Source organism: Pelecanus crispus, chromosome 4 (assembly GCF_030463565.1).
Source record: "Pelecanus crispus isolate bPelCri1 chromosome 4, bPelCri1.pri, whole genome shotgun sequence".
NCBI lineage: Eukaryota > Metazoa > Chordata > Aves > Pelecaniformes > Pelecanidae > Pelecanus > Pelecanus crispus.
This window is the reverse complement of record NC_134646.1, coordinates 31,601,116-31,616,401: the sequence shown is the minus strand read 5'-3', so window position 1 is coordinate 31,616,401 and position 15,286 is coordinate 31,601,116.

The following is a 15,286-nucleotide window of genomic DNA, read 5'->3' as shown; positions in this document are numbered from 1 at the left end:
GCAACATTGTGTTCCCTGGTGGAATGGCTGCCTCATGCCATATGGCTTTGCCCTTCTCATTTCACTGTTGGATCACACTTGATATTTGTGTTGAATCCTACACTACAAGACTTTCAGAGCTGTCTGAAACCACAGACTTTAGAAGGAAAATGAGCAGAAAACCTGTGCTTTTTACTTCTCTGTTTTACCCACTGGGAAGCTGAGGCAACAGGTAAACTGTAATGGACTTTCTTACAGAATCTCAGTAAATCAGTGGCCAAGTTTGCTGCCTGTTCCTGTACTCAGCAGTCAGTAAGAGGCTAGGGCAGAATGCTAGACATGAGCATCCCACTTCAAAATCTCAGTCAGCTTTTCCTTTTTTCCAGGTGAACAGGGCCTCATCTTTGGGATGGAGTAGTATCCAAATCTGCATTCCTCTGCCATACGTTTTGGATATTCATTGAAACAGGGTTAGTTTTTAAAGACTTGAAACTGGAATTTAAAAGCTGCTGACTTAAGAAAAAGGAGCCAGGAAGGAGTGCAACAGAGAAGGGATCAATGTTCTTGGGCAAAAAACATGGAAACAGCACCTCCTTCAATTTGTAAAACACCCACTGGGGTCAGGGTGGGGTGGTCTGGCAATGAGTACAAATGTACACAATCCTGCAGCCATTTAGGGCTGTCTGCACTCAGAGCACCGCTGCTGTCTTACTTTCTACCACTCTGCAGGTTGCCTGCTGCGCTCTGCAAACACACTCCTCTCCTGTGGTTATTTTTGAAGCAGCTCCTTAAAACAGATGTCCTCATACGTGTCTCTTCCCCACTACATAAATAACAGTTTGCCTCATGCTCCTGCCATCCTTCTGAACTAAATTAAAAAAAAAAAAAAAAAAGGAGGGGAAAAGAAAAGTATTCCTTCCCACTGGTGATTTCTGTTGCAGCTTTCATGGCACTGTCGCTCTGGGGCATGACCTTCTTAGGGTGAGCTACAAAGGTTTTTTTCTTTCTGACCGTCTGTCTTGCCCTTCCCAGGATTCTTCCCTCTATAGTGCCTTTCCAGCTCTCTCCCACTTTTCCTTCTCTTACCTCTGGAAGCACTGCAAACACTACAAGTCTCATAGAAACCTCCTCTTGAGTAGTGCTACCAAGGAAGGATCCACACATAGCAGTTACAATTTGTCCTCCTTGCATAGTCTTCCTGCAGCTAGCAGTACCATTGCTTGCCACCCATGCATGCCTGTTTTGGGTATCCCAGACTCTTCACTTGAAAGGAATCGTTCTTCTTAATCCCTTTGTCCTTCACTTGTCTTGGCAATACTAACATCCGCATATTCCTAAAGCAGCAAATTAAATGTGTGCAGAATGGGCTAACTTGAGATGCATGGATGCTGATGTGTTCCTGTGAATCTGACAGAACCCAGCCAGTAACACCAACAAGAAACAGCTGATGACATCACTGGAAAGAGCTGAACCAAACTATCATGCTCCCTCTTGGTCTCTCTTTAGAAACAAAGTCTGGCACATCATTGCAAGCTCTCAGAGGACCTGCTCTGCTCTCCCACAAAGCAGCAAGCCCAAACTTGGACTTCTGGCTTCCAAATAACATGCAGAGAGCAGCCTTAGCTACAAGATTATGTAACTTTTAAATGTTTATTTTTAGGTGTTGAGTCTAGGGGAATCAGCCAAGCAATCAATCAGCCTGTCCATTCCAATGATTAAAGTATGTGCTGAGTCATGGAAAAACATACAAAGTAAAATATCCTTGATAGAATATTTGGCCTAAATATCATTATCTGGTATCTTTTATGCACACAGGGACCGATTCTGCTAGCCTTGCTCGCAGAGTAGCCAGGAAGTATCCTTACAGGTTTAAAGAGAACCGATCAATAAGGTCCTTTTCATGAGCAGAGGAAGCAAGCACAAGCCAGTGGAGGTAAAGGCAGAGGAGTTACATAGGCCTACGAACTTTGAGCCCACACATGAAATCCCAGCTCCAAGCAAATCAATAGGAGTTCCGCGATTTTGGCTGGGGGTGGAGAGGTTTTACCACACACCTCATTGGGCAGCATTCCTACCAAAGTACGAAACAAAAGCAATCTGCAGAGCCAAGGGCTTAGAACAAGAGAAGAATATTTTCCTCTGTAGCCAAGGCCCTATGTACAATCACCAATTACACCACTGGAAGCTAAAACAAGAGAGTAGAGTCTACAAAATGCAACATCGCAGAGACAGTCCTGGTGGTGTAATAGCATTCCTGAATGGCTGTTGGAGCTCTGTTGTCAAACAAGGCCTCTGGAATGTCAAACAAGGTTTCAACAATTGCTAATGCCACTCAGTTGTATTTGCTTCTTTCTAGGTGACTGAAAAATTATCAGACTCTCTGCTTCCACTCCTCCTCTTTGCCTGATGTCTCTGAGAGCAAGGTCCTACAATCTTGGGTATCTGCAGAAGCTTTGTTACTGGAGGCATGGGGATTATAAACGGACTATAATGTAGGGACAGGGTTTAAATTGGACTCATAAGGTTCAGAACTTCTTTTTCTGTTTCTTTTTTATTTTTTACCGTGTAGTCTCTTTCTCTTCACAGCTGTGCTCCCCCTAATGCTAGAAAAAGAAAATAGCCTTCTACCATTCAGTGCTGTCTAAGAGGAGATTCAAAGATCCTTCACACACAGACAGGCCTTCCACACCCTGTGGAGGTTTTTAGCCTTACATTACATCTCCCAGCATGACTTGGCCAACAGAAGAAACTGAGAATGTGAGCATTGCCTGCTAGGCACAGCTCTGTGCTGCACTGTAAACTATTACACAATTGCTGTTTTAACATGGAAAATGGATCTCAGTTGTGATTTCAGGAAGAAGTCATTGGCCAACTGCTCAATAGTGGGAAAGGGAAAACTTCAGCTGCTGCTCTGCCAAAAAAAAACCCCCAAAAAACCCCAAAACAACACCACCCACCCCCACCCCCCCCGAAACCAAATCCAAACCCAGTGTGACACAAGCCTGGAGATACACACTGAAGTTACACTATAGGGTTTCAGATAGTAGGCATGTTAAAAAACGCCCCTACCCCACACCCAAACACAAAACCAAACTAAAACAATTTAGTTAGAAGACAAAAAGTAAGATCAAACATCCACAGCCCCACAGAGCAGCTGTGTTGGGGCACACACAGGCTCCAGCCTCCTTTCGCTGGCACGCAGAGCCCATGGGTAGTGATACGAATATGGTTACACAGAGCTAAAAGGACACACTGACAAAGGGTCAGGTCATATAACAAGATGACGTTTCCTCTTCATGGGCTTGTGGGGTAGGGGTGAGATCGTAGTGCAAGTCTTCAGCAGGACCAAGAAACGCTCAGTCTAGCTGCGGTACAGCATCTTCTGTCAGAAACATGGAAACTCTTAGCACATCAGTGGGGGAGTGAAGGAAACGAAGGCAGCGAAGGCCTCTCAGTGTCCCTACCCACTGCAATGGGCAGGGGCTTAAAATCTCCAACAGACCTGTTTCAATTATGACTCAAATAAATAGCTCGCTGTCAGCGCAGTATAGGAGAAGGGAGGAGAGCGCCAACAGGACATTCTATTTAGGGGAATAGGTTGGGGATGGCAGACAGTAGCACGGGACACCTGCTGTTACTGGTCCTCCACCAGCTCTAGGACATGCTTTCCCATCCCCACTGGGATGACACCTCTCTCTCCCTCCCTGCCACCGCAGCCCAGACAGCCCACAGAGCCATCCTGGCAGCTGGGAGGCTAGGCCAGAAAAACCCATCCAGGGTGGACATGACACCATGCCTCTGGCAATGGAAAGAGCTTGCTGCACATCATTTCTCTCTTCACCCTGCCACAAAAGGCTGAGCCACCTCCTCCAGTACACCTTTGAGCCCTACTGCCACCAGCTGAGAGAAAAAAAACTAGTGGTGTTTTAGTTAATTTTAAACCAGTGAAAGCTGATGATTGCTTACTAGCCTAATCCATGCCTGCCCTCTAAATACAAAGGGAAAAAATCTGTATGTTTTCCTTTATATAGCAAAGAAGAGTGGACTAGGATGAGAATCTCTTCAGGAATTATGAGTCAGAGGACTTGATGAGAGCTGTCCAGTTTGATCCTTTTTCTTTCAAACTACCATTGCAAGCAGGAGTTGAAATTCTGCTGCACTAAAGCTCTCAGCACAGTGTGGTCAGCTGTGTGCTATCAACACTCCCATCCTGCAGGCTCACTCACACATTAAAAAAAAAAATATTCCTGCATGTCAGAAGCAGTAAACTTCAAAAGCAGCAGCAGCAGCCAATGAAAAAAATCATGGAAACTTAGGTGCCCACAACAGCTGGAACAAAGGTTTAGCAATACATGCCATGCTGACTGCATCAAACTGCATCAAAAAAAGTACATGGGCAACAGATGTACTGAGACACTAAATCCTCTTTTCTTCACATTTAGGTGTATTAACTGTTTGAGTAAGGGCTTCCTCCCACCTACCTATTTTCTATCTCCCTTAATGCATGGCATTCTGCCACCCAGAGAGCAAAATACATTCACCTCCTTCTTCGGGTCACAGAACAACTCCAGCCATGCTTGAAGCTAAGCAGTCTCCCAGCTGCCGCCACTTGAGTCTCACATCAGTTGAAGCTGATTTAAAAACAGCAGACCTCAAAGCCATGTCAAGCAAAACTGATCCGTTCCTCCTGCAAAAATTACACAGGGAAAGGCAAGGGCAGGCAATAACAGTCCACAGAGCTTCTGAAAGAATTTGGCATGAGGAGCAGAGCTGTACTGAAATGAAAGCAATGCAAGGAGGCTGCTAGGTTGCCCACATCCCCTGGAGACGGGAAGGTAGCAGCTTCATCTGCAACCATTACCTGTCTTAGAAATCTGGCAATAGAGCCAGAGAGAAAAGAGCAATACCTGCACTCTGATTCTTCTCTCTCTCTGCAGATGGCAAATACTCAATTTTTAAGACTGCTTTTATGCCTTCCTGTGCTTCATCACAGCAAATATTTGCAGGACACAGTGCTTCTCTGTTTGACCTGTTCTGTCTCCTCCTTAGTCCCAGATTCTCCCTTCAGTCTCTTCTGCTTTGTAGTCTTTGCTTTTCTATTTTCATGGTTTGCTGAGAGGATGAAGGTGTTGCTCTCCTTACCTCCCTGCAGTGGTGAAACCTGACAGATTAAACCTAAAGCCATAGCTTCTCTATTGCTGTCACTGTAATGAGAAAATAGATCTCTGCTCTTCTTCTCAGGGTTTTCATTAGAGATGCATACCAGATAAACTTGTCCCACCAGTACAAAGTTGAATGACAGTCTTAAAATACTTGAGTCCCATCAAATTTAATCTACAATACAATTTTAAAATAGCATGAGTACTAGCAAAATGGCACCAGCATGACCTCATAGGTCTATATAATCCCTAAATGAAAAAGCTTATATTAATCCTACAAAATCAGTTTCTGATACAGATTGAACAGAATTAACAGAACCAGCAGCTCCATGCATACAGCTGCACTCAGTCCTCTGATGCCTCATACAAGGGGCGGACACCTTTTCTAGTACAGGCAAGGTCTTTATGAGTAACCCTTTGATAAGCATCACCCACAGTGCTCTGGAAGGAGATTGGTATCATTCAGTTTGTTGCAAAGAGCCATGGAGAGTTTCTTGCAGGCTTGCAAACCAAAGTAGGGATTCTGATGAGAATGAAATAATGAGCATCTGGGACTTGATGACATACATTGACAGCAGGAAAACTGCAGATGGACACCACCATCAGTAACAAGATGCTATAAATGTTCGTAAGGGCTTTTCTTTAAGGGTAGTCCTATGCCAGAGCAGTACTAGTCTGCCACCGAGAGCCTTGCTCCCCTACAGACATCAGCATCTTCTAATTGCCTTCAGTGCAGTTGCTTTATCCCTATCAGCAGGGCCCACAAAATTGTTTTCAGAGCAGCAGGCCAGTCAGGTTATCTGGCAGCCTTAAAACTGTCTCTTTCTGACAAATACCACATGTTCTGCTCTAGCAGCAGACTAACCCTTACTTGAAACAGTAAAACAAGCCTAGTGGTAAATAAAGCTAAAGTCAGATCCAATTAATATATCCAAAGGGAAGCCTGGTCATGCCAGGCAGCCAGGTGAGTTTGAAACCTGGACTTCCACAAAATAATACTGACAGCAGCTACAGATCAGATCGGTTATCTGCTGTACAGCCCCAGACTGGCAGGAGCCACGTGTACTGTAAAAGTGGGCCTTGTCTTTGGTTGTGAGAAAAGGTGTGATTTTACTTTATATCACCTAAGGCAAGATAACTAATGCAAGGTAGGCGAGAGAGCAAGCCAGATGTATTTTTAACAAGAGCTAACAGGATGAAACAACTGATCGGCACCATGCAGTGCTTAGTCCAGTGTGACTCATACCAAAAGTGCAAACAGCTCTATCCTTGATAGGATATGAGCTATCACACGCTAATAACATCTTTTTTCCCCTAACCAAATGTGTATCCATAAAGTCAGAGAACAGGAAGCACATCCTTCCCCTCTTGGGCAAACCCACCTAAAGACATGGAACATCTGTCACTGTGTAACTTTTTCATGGAGCCATTTCCTATGGCAGATGTACATTTGCAGAAGGCCATCCTGTGACAGATACCACAAACAATTGCTTGAGGGTTAAAAAAAAATAAAAACCACTTTTGTCTTGAGATTTCATGTCCTTTTTCCATTGGCTTTTCATAGGCATGACTGAGTTTTAACCTGACTGGTCGCAACAAGAAAACAAGCCTATCCATTCACAGTACACTCACATTTAAGTAGTACATTATATGTGTTCCCAGAGTCCCTTAGCAGCAACAGCAGCCTCCAGTACAATAATTCCTAATCACATTTAGGGAAAATTACAGAGCAACAACAAGCCATGCACTTTGGGCACAATCCCTGAAGTCAATGAAGATTTGTTTACACCTGCAAGTGATATCTGACAAAGGAACAGTTCAGATTGTTTTAATAAGATGTTATGCATAGAGTCAAAAAGCCAAAGCCCTCCTTATAGTACCAGAAACCTAAGGATCAGAAGCCAAATCCTTTCCCTTATTTGTCAGTTCAGAGGCTAGCACAGCAGGTTCAGCAACAAGCACGACTGAGCACCAGTAGTGCCTGCAGGACTTCTTCAGTTTTACTTCCTTGCTTAAAAAGATGCCTTGTTCCACTTTGAACCTTTGTTAAAGCTAACCAGGCTGAGCTGTTAGCATGACTCAGCAGCAGTCACTTCTAGTTTTCACATTTAGCTTTTGAGTCTCATGCGCACAGTTTACTGCTACATTACAGGTCTCTCAAGAAACTTTATCGAAGATGAAGACACTAAACACAGCCTATGCATTACACCTAGGTCCATAACACAGCTACTTCAATTGAATATGAGGACTGAAATGAAATGCAAACTTGGTGTATCTATAAATGTTACAGTCTTCCTCCCCCTCCCCCCAAGGAAAGTAGATTACAGCTGGAATTTTCTGTTATTTGAGCTTGTCTTCTATCACTTCTTGAAAGATTTGTATTCCCTTACCCTTGGAATGTGAAAAATGTATATTAAAGAAGCTATTATGTGGAATGGCTGGTATTTTTGTAAGCTTAAGAAAAGTTTTATTAATAGATTACAGTAAAGATATGTGAAAGAATTTTATGGAGGCAAGATGAGGGATATTCATGAAACTTAGTAGTAAAACTTGGGCACAAATAAAGCACAATTGGTTTTGGAAGTATTTCTATCTTCAAATAAATTTGTCTATGAAGGAGTTAAGGTTTGCAGGAGGCAACGGAATACATCGAAGTCTGATAAGACATTTCTTTGGCAGAGAAGAATTAACAGTTCAACATAGGGGAGTTGTAGCAATTACCCCAGCGTGAGGCTTTTACTCCTTTGCAGACACAGACTCTCTCAAACATGGAAACTATGCACCTGAAATTCAGGCTCCAGTAACAGGTCAGATTCCCTAAAAAGTAAAATGAATATATATGCAAAAGCAAGGGGTTTGTACATATTACTATTTAGCATTAATAGTAGTTCCTTTTTGCAAGCTTCACCATTAATTAATTTATTCTAGAACAATCAAAGAAAAAAAGACCCTTCCCCTCAAGCAGATCCAGTTTTTACTCTTGTGAATTCACGCTTCTGCTGTATTTCCAGGTCTGCCATTCTGTCATCCAGGATAGGCAAGATCTTAATTAGTGACTTAAAGAGCAAACAGAAAAGAAAAACAAAAATAATCAGGACATCCTCAAACATCTTTCTCACTTCAGCCTTTCTTCATATAGCACAAAGTAAACAAAACAAGATCCAGCTGACAGCATTTCTTCCTTTGAAGGTCAGCTTTAAAAGAAAGAGCTACTGCAGCTACCTCAAAAGCCTGTGAAGTATTTTTTATGGAGGAGGGAGCCTGAACTCTGGAAGAGGGCAGCATGAAGACACAGGCATGTGCTCACCCAGGGAGCCGCCCCTGAGGAAATATGCCTCATGCTTCAAAGTGAACCTTCCCTGCACCCAGGCCCAGGTCATGTTGGTGCAGTTCCCAGTCTGCAGAGGCCAGAGACAGAAGAACATCTAAAGCTCCCTTCACTGTGACAGAGAAAGATGAGTTTACACGATGAGTCATCTCTCTCCCATACCTCTTCTCTTTGACAACAGAGTTGAGCCAGCCAACACTGACTTTCCATGGCAAAATACCTGACACGAAGAAATTAAGTTGGCTTTATTTATGGCTGTTTCATTTATTAGGTCACAAGGTGTGACAGGTGCACTCAACCCCTTAACCAAACCAGCAGTAGTTTGGTACAGGCTCCAAAGGAGGCAAAGGCCTGAGCCATAGCCAGGCCAAGAACTCCTCTAGTTTCAATCTGTTCTCCGAAAACCCACAAAGGAGCAGAGTGACACAGTGAGCATCGATGCATATGAGCTTGGAATACCGATCAAGCGATTAACACATGAATAGCAGGTGGTTTTTCCAAGACTCATTTATCAAGGAACAAAGAAAGTTGTGGGTACAAGGAGTCTCATGCCTACCTTTCCATCGCATGTGACTTGACTATGAGCCAACCACTTTATTCCATAAATATGACAGCCTGAGTGAGCTGCCTTTGAGCTCTCCCTGCTAGGCAGCATGCTTGCATAGCAGTGATCTCCCCTTGAGCTGGGATGCCTCTCAAGGTTGCCTCTCAAGGCAGAGAGACCTTTTACCAACAGCAGATCTTTGGATAAGTCTAATTGGAGCTCTCTCTGAACTGCAGCTGGACTGCATGCCAGCTGACTCTTCCCTTGAGCAGGGACACCTCTCAAGGTTTGAAATGCCTTACCTGAGACTAAGAGATCCTTCCTTGCCCAAGGTGGAGAGATCTCCTACTCACAACAGATCCTCGGTAAGTGAAACATTACTAATCCATGTAGCTATTAAGTATTAATTACTATAAACTTTGTATAGATAATTCCATTAGACATAAACCCTTGTCCAAGTCTGAGACTAAGATTGGACCTAGTAGCAGCTAAGCCCCATCAGGAGTTTAGAAAGCAAGGGGGTCCACTCAACCTTGTGACTCAACAGGAGAGTCTTCCTTACCCCTTTGTCTCCAGTCTGTGTGAGTCTGTGTGAATCTGACTCGATTCTAACTCAATTTTCCTTTGTGTGTTTCTTCCATGCAGCAATTAATAAAGTGAACCTTGCCATCAAACTTATTGAACCTTGGTAAACATCTGGTAAACTTTGTTAAATTCTGCCAAATTTATCAAGCCCTGTCAAAATAGTATTTTACCTCAATAAAACATATTGCTGCTTCTCTTGAGTGAAGTGCCTTCCACTCATTTACAACACAAAGTTCCCAAAGTAATCAAGAACCCATGGGGCTGTTTGAAAATAGCTAACATAACAGGCACAAGCAGAGGCAAGAAGGTTCCTTTGTAGGTATACACCATTTGAATTTGCTTATTTTTAGCTGAAAGAGGACTTACAGCAGCAGCAAAGTGAAAAGCACATAGTAACTATGGACAGCTCTGCCAAGTGAAGTCTGGACTCAATGATCCAACTATTACCAGCATCAAAAAATAAGGCCTGCATTTGAAACAAACCTAGTGATCTTTATGAGGTGAGGTGGACTTGGAGGGGGGCAGCTGGTACTATTTTGTAAAAGTGCTGCTAATTATCAGAGAGTTGCTTCTTCTAACTCAAAATCAGATTTTCTGCTTCTGTAATTCCATTTGTTTTAAGGCTCAGTCTGCTACATGACAAGACTTTTATTTATATATATATTTTTATATATATAAATATTTATACTGTAACCATATCCTTTGCATTGTCCTAGGTGAAAGAAATTAAGTTGTTAACCAGATTTCCTGTACTCAGCGACTGAACAACCCAACAGAAGGGGAGATGCAAACTAAGCTGTAAAGAGGATTGGTAGAGAGAACATAGTTTAAAAAAAAGCAAAGATTAATATCTCCACCTTCTTTGGCTAAGTGGTAGTTCTGGCATATCTGCCACCAGGCTGAACTGGAAGGGGAGGCTCAATCTGAGATAGGTTTGTTTGTGGGAAGCTACTATGGAGGATGAAACAGATGGAAGCGCCATCTCGCAATGCATCGCTATGCTGAGAATATCTAAGACCAACGCTATAGATTTGTTCAGAAAGGGACTCACCAAATTAATGGAGACAGATCAATCAGTACCTATTAAACATGATGGTCTAGGTGCAGGGGTTTTTGCCAAAAGCTGACAAGGTGTCCCAGAGGAAAGATAACACTACAGGTCTTTAGTTTCTTAAGCTGTTTTCAAATCATCTGTCATTAGCCACTGTTGGAAACAGCACACAAAGTTAGGTCAATATTTTAACCAAATCAGTAGATAGGACAACTCCTTTGCTCTCAGCCCCAAGTTTAAAATAAGCATGGTCAAGAATACAGGATGTGCCAAAGGTAGGCAAACAGCAGAGCTCCTGGCTCCCACATGAGCCAGAATAGCAATTTTTGGCATGGAACACCTAAGTAATAAAGGGTTTTTTTTTTTTTGTAGCTCTACTAGCAGTAATGAAAGCCCTGTGTTTGGGGGATTTTTTGTTTTTTAAAATGTCTCCAAAGAATAAACAGGCCCTGGATTTCAACACATGGAAAAGTGAAGCGTATCCTCTTTTTCGTGACATTTTAGTCTCTGGAACGTGAGTTTAATGAGAGAAAACTCCTGTCAGCCCAGTCCAGTGTTATAGTTACACATAGTTCATTTTTCCTACTTACACCACAACCCATAGTAATAGGTAACAAAAATATCATGTTATTGTCCTCTTGAAGGGAAAGCAACAGTCACATCAAACTGAATGCTGAAAACTGATACCAACACTTTCAAAAACATCTACCATGGTTTAAGAGTTACCTTTCTAATCAGGACAGCTACAGTGAACTGCTGTAACTATGGCATTCCCGCCTCTTTGGACTGTGGCAAGGCACAAGAACATTTTCTGTAACAGTTATTTTCCTCTGGCGCATCTCACACTGCTAGATAAAAGAAACAAGCTCTCTAAAGGGCTCCATGCAAAAGCCACCTCATGCCACATCCCCCTGCAGCTGAAGTCTATTGATTTTTCCAAATGTGGTGTTGAAGTCCCTCTTGCTGGGGCAGGTATGAACAGCTGTACAGGAAAACACAGTGAAGGTTTTATGTGATCCTAAACACATGACAGAAACACAATACCGACTGTTGGGAAAAGGCAAGGCCCTGTTGGTTTCCACCTTGCTTCGCCTGTGCGTTTTAGCAGAGTTCCATTTGGGATACGCTGCCTACTGCCGTAGTGCGAAACATCTACCTCCACATGTTTATCACCTGAAATTTTCTACATTAATATTTTATTACTGCTTGCAGGCAGATGATAGCTGGAGGCCAGCAGCTGGAAAAAGTGCTCTTGCAAGTATTTGAATTAGTGTCCTGTTATTTCAGCCAGGAAGGAGGTGGGAACAGGCCCAGCTGTGAAGCCTTTCCACAGCATATCTGGAAATGATACACACACCTGGTGAAGCTCTCAACTATTCCTTTGTGCAAGATCCACAGCCTGCTGCAGGGAAATACATGGCCACATTCCCTCAGCAGCTCAGCTCCGCTTTGTGCATGGAAGGGAAGATGCCCAAAAGCCAGGGATGGCACTGGAGTCAGAGAGGGAGTTTGCAGTCCAGCTGGACTGGAGCTGTTCTAACCCATGCCACTGGCATACCATCTCCCTGAGGGAACACATCATCCTGCTAGATCTGCCTAGTATCTGCCAGTTTTGTACCACTGGGGAGTTCCTTTATCCAGGGCAAAATTCTTAATCCACACTCTCTTATCCCTACCCCTTTTTATAGCTCTACAGCAAAATCTAGATCACAATAGACTGTTCCCACATTGCTTAATGACAAAGCACAAAAAGAACTTTGCTGAAACAAAAAAAAACCCCAACAGGCTGAGTTTTTTAAACTGTTAACAACTGTGCTAAGAACAGAACATATGAAATGAACTTGAAGCCACAGGGTGAAGTTACTGGAAAACAAGAACTCAGTTAACTGTCAGTGTTCACTGATATTTGCAAAAAAAATCACTAGGTCTCCCTAAATGACCACACAAAAGTTTTAAGTAGCAGCTTATTGAATTGCTTCCCCTTCTACAAGATTTCAAAAACTCAATTGAATTCTCCCTCTGTAATATATCACAAGGACACAGATAGAAGACAGGGAAGCCCATGGATTCCATTTTTTACCCCAGCACTCCTCACACAAACGTGAAGACCTGGATGGACTGAGGCAGACTATGAGGAAGTCACAGAAACTTGTTTTTCTCTGCCTTTCCTACTTTCATGTCACCCAAGAGCCATCTGCTAACACTTGAGGAACACATTGCACCAATGCTGGGGCAAGCTCTGTCAGAGAGCAAAAGCCTTTTCTTTCCTGGTTGAGTACTGATGTTTACACAGGGACTTCACTGCACAGAACTGCAAGCTCTCCCCCCCTCCATTTAGTCTTCTGCAGTTAAAAGGTCTTTACAGTCAATTGTCTCAAGCTCAAGGGAGAGCTCAGACTACAACCTGGAAATACGAACTGCCCTGTCCAACAAAACCGTATCACAAACTCTGATCCCTGTCTGCTTTAGTAAGGGAGCAGCATGGGGCAAATCAGAAAAACCTGAAACACTGCATTAAGGTAAGCAACTGATAAAACCCTTATGTGCGCAATAGCCACCTCACAGAGCAGCTGCTGTATCAAACAGATTTGATGCTGATTGAGGACAAGTTGTAAAACTTGTTCAATCTCTATCATGTCTGATTTCAGGTTCAGCATCTGCCCAAGGCCCAGGGAAATGCTTTGGCTCAGCTGCCTTCAATTTGTCTTCATCACCATCATTAGTACTTGTTTCCTTGCTGGAATTAATGTTGGGATGATACTCACTGAATACTCTGGCACAAAAACTACAGTATGAGTCATCCATCCACTAATGCCATTACAAGGTATGGAACAGCTCACACATGCTATGCCTCTGAGCTGTTTTCAACCCTTACGTCCAGTAAAGGACTTTTTATTGCTTACAGACCAGCAGCTGTATTTTAACTAAGCAAAAGACTACCTGAAGTGCACAGCAAAGGCAGCCGGGAAAAGCCCAGTGCATGAGGCACTCTGGCTGGCGTGAACACGCTCTACACGCAGCTCCCCTTGTGCAAGACAGCGCTGTGCTGCTGCCCATCTCAAACAGCTCTTTCGCTACTTTAGCAAGATTGCACCAGTTGTAAAAGCACAGCCTATACTAGCCTCTGAAACATGCAGAGCAAGGCATGAAATGTTTCCTTGGAAGGTTAATGTTCTGAGGTATTTAGGCTCAGACCTGTAGAAAAGAGGAATTATAACGTTTAGGAGAAAACCTGTAGATTTATTAGTATTTTGGGTTGATCTCTTCGATCCAGCAGGAGCTGTTCCACTGCCTCAGCAGCTCAGTCACTGCTGACTACCAGTTTCACTGTCCTTCGGCACATTCCTGTGAGCCTCTGCTCCTCCTCTCTCTGCAGCTGGCCACCCCTCCAAGAATATATTCATGGATGCAACGGAAAGGGTATCACAGCTATGTGCATTCTCCATGTCACAGGTCAGTTTGGGGGAAAAAACCCTAAATAGATGCACCAGGCAGCTAGGAATCTCTTCTCTCTTCCTTTCCAAGCAAGCCAAGCCCAGCCTGCATGCAGGTGCATTAGCCAGCATGCTGTTCAAGAACTGCTCAAACATTTTAGTGCTCTGGTGTTGCCAATACAATTGTCATTGAGCACAGCTCAACAATGCTGGGGAAATCCTTAGAAGCTGTTATAAAATACTCAAAAATAGAGCCTCTCAAAACTGACACACCATAGGGAAGAAACCATGCTTTTTAAGCCAGAAGTATCCTCAAGCACAGTTAAGTGTCTGTACAAACCTTACAAACGCTAGGCCCAGCACCGCAAGGCACAGCAGCCGGGAAGGGGACAGCCAGCAAATGATCTCACTGCAAACAGCTCACACAGCCCAAGCATTTTATTCCCTTCCTGACACATGCCAATTCTGCTGCAAAATCCAGTAACTGCCTCCTTTTAGCAGGCAGGCAGGCAGACCTAGGCTACAGCTGAAGCTCGCCAACATTATAATGGAGGTATAGATGCTACAGCATTTCAGAAAAGCCAGATCTCTGTTCTTCAAACCTAGAGAAACTAGAAAAAAAAAGACAAGTAGTAGGACTGAGTTGCCTCAAGATAATTTGACTAGCGATGACCCTAAACCATACACTTCAGTGCAATTCAGATGTAGCCTCAAGAGCATAAATGAGGAAAGGTTGTTGGGGTTGTGTTCAGTTAGGAATTAATCATGTTCTGGCAGAACACCTAGAATGTCACATGAATACTCATCCTGGATTGTCTCACAATACCAAAAACCATGCCAGTGACAGGGTTAGTGCAGTAACACCAGGTGCACCAGAACCAGGAGCACGTTTTTTACACTGATTAATACAAGAATGGTCAGAGCAGATCACCTCAGAGGGTAGAACTGAAAACCTCATCTCTCAGTCCTGGACCTTACTGGAGATAACTGACAGCACCCATTAGCAAAAGCTTACAAAACACAACCAGCTTCCAGCTGAGAGATGCATCTTAATCATGGTATCCCCTCAGCAAGGAAGGGCCACCACTCCCACCACCTGGAGAGGCCCACTGCACACAGAGCTGCACAGCTGCGGAGGGATGTCTGAACAGCACCACACCTATGAGGAAACAACAGCCAAGCAAAAGCATCAAAACCCTTAGAAAA